The 8,003-nt window shown below is 39.5% G+C and overlaps 1 long non-coding RNA gene across 1 annotated transcript; it reads right to left on the minus strand.

The window, feature by feature from the left end:
- Positions 1 to 442: 442 nt before the first annotated feature.
- On the minus strand, positions 443 to 7,501 carry LOC141485313 (uncharacterized). Its single transcript, XR_012467141.1, has 2 exons — positions 4,250 to 7,501; positions 443 to 3,884 (listed from the first exon to the last, which is right to left on the minus strand). It is a non-coding gene; the product is annotated as an uncharacterized lncRNA (long non-coding RNA).
- Between the last annotated feature and the right edge of the window lie 502 nt (positions 7,502 to 8,003).

Genomic DNA, 8,003 nt, shown 5'->3' on the forward strand with positions numbered 1-8,003 from the left:
CAAATTTTGCTGCAATGAGATAGCACTGAAAAATGTATGTAATTCTGCCATCAGAACTGGATAGTTACCGGATATCCTTTTCATCTTTAGTTATTTGTATTTTCCAACATTACCAAATAATTTAAATTATTTTTATAGTAGTTCAGATGTTTATATTTTCAATTTTAATTTTGTAGTTATCGTAGAATGGGGTGAATAGGATCACTTTTATATTTTGAAGCGGTGCCTCTCCTAAAACATCAGTTTATACCTGGGCTATCCTTTTTGAATCCAAATATTTTTTATGCCGACTTGTTGTCCATATATATATATATATATATATATATATATATATATATATATATTGTTGGCTGATTCTATTCACCATGGCCATAGGAACGGCCATGATTTTATTATGCCTTATCGTATTCACCTTCTTGTGGGGTGTATAGGATTGAAGAAATTTTGTATGTGAACTCTACAGATATTTTTTAATTTCATTTTTTCTTTGGTACAAGTACATGTTAACAGGTATATCTATTATCTAACATCAAAATCTATTTGAATTGTTTATTATATTCACATAAACAAATTTCAAATCTAAGAAGACCTCTTCCATATCTTTTCGGAGGATAATTTTTCCAGCAATTTGTTGTAAACTGTACTCATACTCGTCTTTCACATCCGGAAAAGTGTAAACATATCCTGAATAGTCTCTAGTAGTTTTTTTGCTTAGAAACTTCCTTCGTACTTCCTTCACAACCTCTAGTAAAGAAACGTTAGAGCTTTTGATAGAAAACCACTTTCCTGGAAATCTGACTCTTGATAACAACAGACCTCCCAACTTCGAGGGCGCTAAACGTCCAAAAAAGAACGATTGGGAGGTTACAAAGAAGGTTACCACAGCACCGGCAGTTGAATGAGCTATAAAGTCGTTTCAGCCCTTCAAATCTTCTGGAGAGGATGGTATATTTCCAGCTCTTCTACTAAACGGACTGGAAATAATTTTAACTATTCTCACAAAATTGTCTAGATGAGCTACTCTGGCGTGGAACAATATACCACCCAGTTGGTTGGCAGCAAGGGTGGTATATATACACCCTAAATCGGTACGACCAATCAACCTTACATCCTTCCTGTTGAAAGGACTTCAGAGGATACTGGACCGACACATCAGGAGGATAGCATTATATGCTTCCCCCCCCCGAATAACCACCAGTATGCTTATCAAACTGGCAAATCGACAGATTTAGCATTAAACAACCTTGCCGAGAAAATCTCCCAATCCCTTGACAACAAGGAGATTGCGGTTGCTGTATTTTTTGATATTGAAGGAGCATTTGACAATGCACTACCTAAATATATGGGATTATCTCTGGCTAGGAAATGTATAGGGTACATGGGGATAAAGACCCGCACTGTTTTGTTTTCAATGTATTACAGGTAAAGTAATGATCACAAGATTGCTGTAAACGGTATTGTTACTTCATTGAGTTACCTATCACATAGTCATTTAAGATCTTCCTTACGTTACTAATGATTTCATGCCAAAATAGCTAGAGAAAAATGTGTCCATGCGGGCCTTTGCCTCCTACCAGGGGGAAAAGATGACCCGCGTGTGGATCTTTTCCCAAATTATTGTGGATCTACCCTATAGGATTAAACTTAAATTAAAATAATTGGAAAGTTATATTTTTCCAAAGTAAGTTTCTTTTAATGGAGATTATAATCACTTAAGTCATTCGAGATGTTATCATGTCCCGAAATCGCTTACCAGCTGCTAAGCACTGGGCTTAGCTTCTCCACAATGTCTTTTGAATGACAAAGGCTTCCTTGTCTGTAATTGAAAAACGGTAGCTTTGTGGCATCCTCTTAAAGAACTGCACCTCATAGCCACCATTGGCATGCCCAGTAACTTTGGCACAATAGTGTCCAGTCTTTCTTTTCCACATAAACCTTTACCAATGCATAGTCTCCAGGTTATAGGTTATCTTGAAAATTTTCATCAACATCTTCATCATGCTTCCGTTCTGAAAATTTCACCGCAGCTGCTGTTGCTGTCATGAGTAGAGACAACAGTCTCTGACTCATCTCATGAATAATATAATTTACGTCTTATCACAGGGGACTTTTTAGCATGTTTAGTCTTTCGCTCTTCTTTTTTGGCTAATTTTTGCCTCTTCAGTTCGTCCGCAGCTTCTAAACTGGCTTTGCATGGGGAAGCAGTTATGTTGGCGGATTTGAGTTCTTTTCCTGTCCTATTCCTCTTAATTGCAATTTTTGGAAGAGGAATAATATCCTTTGGCGTTGTTGTTATAGGCCTAATTATTGGTTTCATGGAAGGTGTTGTGTTTACAGATGATTCAGGATTAAGTTCATTGGTCTCAGGGTTTTCTCCATTAATGATTGCAGGTGCTTCGGTAACGACTTCAGCCACTTCTTCATTAAGGACCTCAGATGCTTCTTCATGAACGACCTCAGGCACGCCTTCATTAAGCACGTCCTCCAATGATAAGACATTCGTCTGGATCTTCCACTTCTTTTTGTTCAGTTACCTCTGATGGAAAAAGGAAAAATACCTGTTTTACGGAATGCATTTACCGCTGTCTCTACAGTAATTTTAAAAACTACACCTCAACAATTTGATCTCCACAAACTTTATTTGAAAAATATATCACATGTTTCGCTAAGACATTAGCTTTTTCAAGTGATTTGTATCAAATCACTGATATATATGTGATATATTTTTCAAATAAAGTTTGTGGAGATCAAATCGTTGAGGTGTAGTTTTTGAAATTACTATGGATCTTCATCAAGTAACAGCCGAATCAATCAAAAAAAAGTCTCTACAGTAGCTGTCTTTTCGAAGGCTCAAGCTACTATAGCTCTGCAACGTTGTGAATTGAAAGTGATTGGCCTGAATGATTGACTGTCCAATTATCAGCTGCCTCATCGTAGTAGGCCTTGAATGGCCTGAAGAAGGCTCTGTCCAGGGTCTGCGTTTTTTGACTGCTATGTGGCGGCAAAGTTAAGACATGAATATATTAGCCCTTGCCGAATTTATGAAAGGTAAACTGACATGTGAAACCTGAATGTCCAGTAACAAAAGTTTCGGCTTCTCTGCAGTCGGCACGCAAATTTTGTTAAATGGTCTAACCGTTTGGGAAAGACTTCAGTCGTCATGTATCCTTTGTCGCTCACGGTCATATTACAACCCGTTGGTCCATGATTAATGAGCTGGGCATTAAACCTTTTTTGCTTGAAAATAAAAAAGGAAGGTATGTGGTGCCCAACTGCGCTCAATGCGCAGACAACAGTCACGGTTTGGCCTTGTTCGGCTGGAGTGGCTTTTCTTACTTCTTTCTGTCCCGTAGGTGCAACATGAAGAGGCAGCTTGTTTGACACAGTCTGTAACCCGGTCTCGTCCATGTTAAAAATTTGTTCTGGGCAAAACTTGAACTTCTTTAGAACTTCTTCCAAATTATCAAAATATTGCTTAAGCTGGGGGCGATTAAACCCCATTATTCTGGCCACACTTGTTTTTCGGGCAGTCCGTAAGGACAATCTGTTCATCTTCATGAATTGCCTAGCGAAATGTCTTCCTGCCATACGAGAGTTTTCTTGAAATCGATGAGGAATATTATTTTTCTCGGCAAATTCATAAAGCAAATATCATCGGACGACGGTCCGATGATTTTATATGGGACAATAGCTGTGTTTCTTCATCCACCGTAAAAGCAGTCTTAAAACGCCCCAATTTAATAGACGCAGTGCCTATTTTCAACCTATTGCACAGAGTGGACTCATCAAACCCAATAACTTCAGCTGCCTTCTTGGTTCCTTCCTTCGGAAATCAAATCTTTGGCCTTTTGTAAAAACTCTTCTGAGCTGTTTTTTTATAGTTCCTAAAAAATAGCATAATAAAGTATAAGACTGTTGCTACGTACAAGGGCACATCATTGTTAATTATTATAACGAAAGGTTAGTTAAATTGACTGCAAATTATTTAACAAAAAAGTGGGAAAGATCCGAATGCGGGGGTTTTTCCCGCACCATAAGCGGATTTTTTCCCCATTCCACAAATAATTGTCAATGGCATCAGAGAGTCGTCCTACCAAAAACATGAATTACATCAGCCCCGTTAATTATCAGTTTAGCCCCAGACATAACTATAAAACCATTTTGTAATTAACTGGGACTAGTATATTTTCAAAAAAATCGACATGAATTACCTTATAATCTATAGTAAATACCCGAAAAAATAACTTACCTCATTTTATAATTTCTTTACCATCTGAGACAGATGTCATTAATTGTGGATCGTCTGCTAATGTTTTGCTACGGACAAACACGGACTGTGGCCGCGTAAAATAATAGCGGGAAATTTCAATGTACTGCGGATCATTTCCCACTGCGGGTCTTTACCTCCACGTCCCCTAGAATCGACCGTAACTGACTGGTCTATGCCATGCTGGTAAACAGATTTGCAACTACGACACTTCAAGAAGAGGTAATCAGGTTCAGGGTCATCAGGGGCTGCCCTCAAGGTGGGGTACTATCTCCCCTTTTCTGGTCGCTCCTGATGGACAGTCTGCTTGATGTCCTCGACAGAAGAAAATTTGATCTGCATCAAGCTTATGCAGATGACCTTGTCATCCTGGCAAGGTCCACATCGGGAAGGATGGCTTGTAATATGCAGATGTCTGTCAACCTCAGCAAAACTGTGTTGATCCCCTTCACCAGGAGGAGAAAATTGGACGATCTATAACGCCACTTTCCCTCAATCGTGAAGTTATTCCATTTGGAACGGAGGTGAAATATCTTGGCATTGTCCTTGATAAAAGACTCTTCTGGAACGCTAACTTGGAAAAAGTTTTACACAAAGCCAGACCGTCTCTATGGACATGTCGAAGGATTTCTAATAAAACCTTGTGTTTAGGTCCCATACAAATCCATTGGATTTATGTGATGATTGTCAGACCAATGATCACTTATGGTGTAATTGCCTGGTGGCCGAAGGCTTTACAGAAAACGACCCAAGTGAAGCTCTCTGGCTTACAAAGACAGGCTTGTCTGGCTATCAGTGGTGCCACCGTCAGCGGCCATGGAGATCCATCTATATCTACCTCCACATTCTTCTGGAGAGAGAGGCTCGATGGACTGCATACAGACTTGTGCACATTGCCAATTGCAAAAATCAATTTAATGCAGAGTGCAACAGACTGTTGGTTGACACTGGAAGTCACAGCATTCTGAAAATGACCTCTGACTTTATACCTCCAACTATTCCCGAGTGTTAGGAATCAAACATTAAAAGGTAAGACCTCGTTAGTCCTTATAGCTCGCACAAGTTTCTCAACTTCTGAGAGTTGTCGTTCGTACGGGGGCGACAGCTAATTAACGGAAAAACAGATTTTGAACAGATTTTTTTAAACAGTAGAGAGAACTGGATCCTCCGGGAGAAGGAAATATTAAGAGCATATAGTTGTTGGTTCACAGATGCATCAAAAACACCTTTCGGTTCTGGTGCAGGTGTTTTTAGTCGCCGACAGAGATATCTACCTGCCTAGGATCGAACTTATGCGACTGTTTTTCAAGCGGAAATTTACGCTATTGAATTGTGTGCTGAGAGATTGGATAAACCCAACCTCATACACAAGTCAATAAAAATATTCTCGGACAGTCAAGCGGCGTTGGAAGCTCTTGGCTCCTACCGAGCAACGCCTAAATTGGTTACAAATTGCCAAAAACGACTCTCCTCGATAGGAAGACTTAACAGATTGTCTTTGGTCTGGATTCCTGGCCATATACTGGCCTGGAAGGCAATGAAACTGCTGACTCCCTTGCAAAGGAGGGTGCTGCAAACAGCTTCATCGGACCAGAGCCTGTCATTGGCATCGCTTTAGGCTTTGCCAATCAAACATTGAACACCTGGATGGCAAGAAGATTTATGGACTTCTGGCAGAATCTTCCAGGATTAGCTCACTCCAAGGCGTTCGTTCACCCTTCGTAGCTTGGTACCAAACAGTTGTTGGACTACCGTAGGAATGAACTACGATGTTTAACAGACCTTCTCACAGGTCACTGTCATTTAAATCATCATATGCAAAGACTCGGACAGTCGGAAGACTGTGTGTGTCGCCTCTGTTCGGAAAATGATAAAACAGCAGTGCATATATACTTTGCGCCTGCCCCGCTGGGGACCGAATCAGGTTTTTAGAGTTCGGCAGAGCCGTACTCTTACCATCTGACTTGAAATACCACTCACCATACAAATCAGCTTTGTTAAGAATCTGGGTTTATTTGGTCGAGTGTGAATAGGTGTGAGCCACAATAAACCCTTGCGGGTTTCGGTAGAGGGTCGATAGACCCACCCACTTTAGACCTAACCTAACCTTACAACAGAAACATTCTGATTATTTGGATAATTGCAGATTTTCAATTGTTATATTATCCCATTACTAGTTGAAACTATTATTAAATAGTTAATAAGTTACTTACTTTTTTATGAGAAAACAGTAAGTGTATTACTCTGAAAAAAAAAAAAAATTAAAAATGAAGCTTCAAAAAATGTGAAAAAAAATACCAAGTGGGTGGGACTCAAATTATACGAATTAATTTAGACTTACTCTACTCTGGGTATTCAATTATTCGAATATTGTTCTATTTATAACATCATTTCATTACTAAAAACCTAAAAATCTGAACTACTAGGCCAGTGTTATCTTTACAAATAATATACATGGCCTGATAAAAAAAAAGATGAATTTTCAAATTTCGCGGGCAATGTACATTCGATTAGCGACTTTTTTTCATGTTGGTTCACTTGTCTCGAACATATGTTCACAGTTTCAGCTGCTTAACATGTCTAGTTTGTTAGACATGAAAGTTAGAAGTGTTTATCGTGTTCGGTATTTTTCTGCTATGGAAAAAAATGGATCACAGAATTTGCCTTGAGTAGGTACTCAAAGGACATACCAAAAAGTGCATATCAGAACTGCTTCGAGGATTGGAAAGAACCCCGGTATACGTGTATTATATCTTAGGGGGACTACTTTTAAGGGGACAAAATAAAAATTTGTGATGCACTGTTTGGAACCTTTGGTGTAGTAAGTAGTAATGAATATTACTGTAGTTTTATCCCAACAACAAACCGTAATTTTAACACCTTGACACGTGTTTCGATCACCAAGTGATCATCTTCAAGAGGAAGATCAAACTGATCTTCCTCTTGATCTTCCTACGTACTATACAATTAGAAAATGTATATACAATTAGATAAAATGTGCGTCTTGCAATTGTGAATGAGGTAAATAGTTTGGGTGATATACTTGATGGTGAATTGAAATTCAGAAGGTATGTTATGCAGCGGTCATATTTTGTATTGAGAAGTATTTATAGTAATAAGGCATTTCTTTCCATTGATACTAAAAGCTATAGGTACTTTGCGAAGCTGCACGAGAAAATTCTTTATAGAGTCGATGTGCATATTCTCAATGTGAATACTAAAAGATTATACTGACACCACAGGTTGGACGAAGTCCAACCTGTTCCAAGAAATATGTAAACTGTTGGACATTCGAAAGACCAGAACCACAGCCTTACATCCACAGTCCGATGGAATGGTGGAACGAATGAATAGGACTATAAACCGCCACTTGTCCAAGGTAGTCTCTGACCATCAAAGAGACTGGGACCAATACCTCCATCTGTTCCTGCTGGCTTATCGTTCGGCAGTGCACGAGTCAACCGGCCAAACCCCTGCCAGTATTATAATGAGACGAGAGCTGCGGCTTCCTTGCGACCTAAAATTTGGGATGCCTCCAGAATAAGACACTGCGGGGGAAGACTATGTCAGCAAGCTTCGGCAGAGAATGGACGACATTCATGAACGAGTCCGTCTGAACATCCGGAGTGCCAGCGATAGGATGAAGGAGACCTATGACATCAAGGCGAATGCTGGAGGATTCGAAATCGGCGACCTAGTTTGGCTGTACAATCCTAAGCGCCGCCGTGGTTTATCA

The sequence above is a fragment of the Leptinotarsa decemlineata genome, unplaced genomic scaffold (assembly GCF_025532065.1).
Source record: "Leptinotarsa decemlineata unplaced genomic scaffold, Ldec_3_MD MMD2_tig00026316_RagTag_RagTag, whole genome shotgun sequence".
Lineage (NCBI taxonomy): Eukaryota > Metazoa > Arthropoda > Insecta > Coleoptera > Chrysomelidae > Leptinotarsa > Leptinotarsa decemlineata.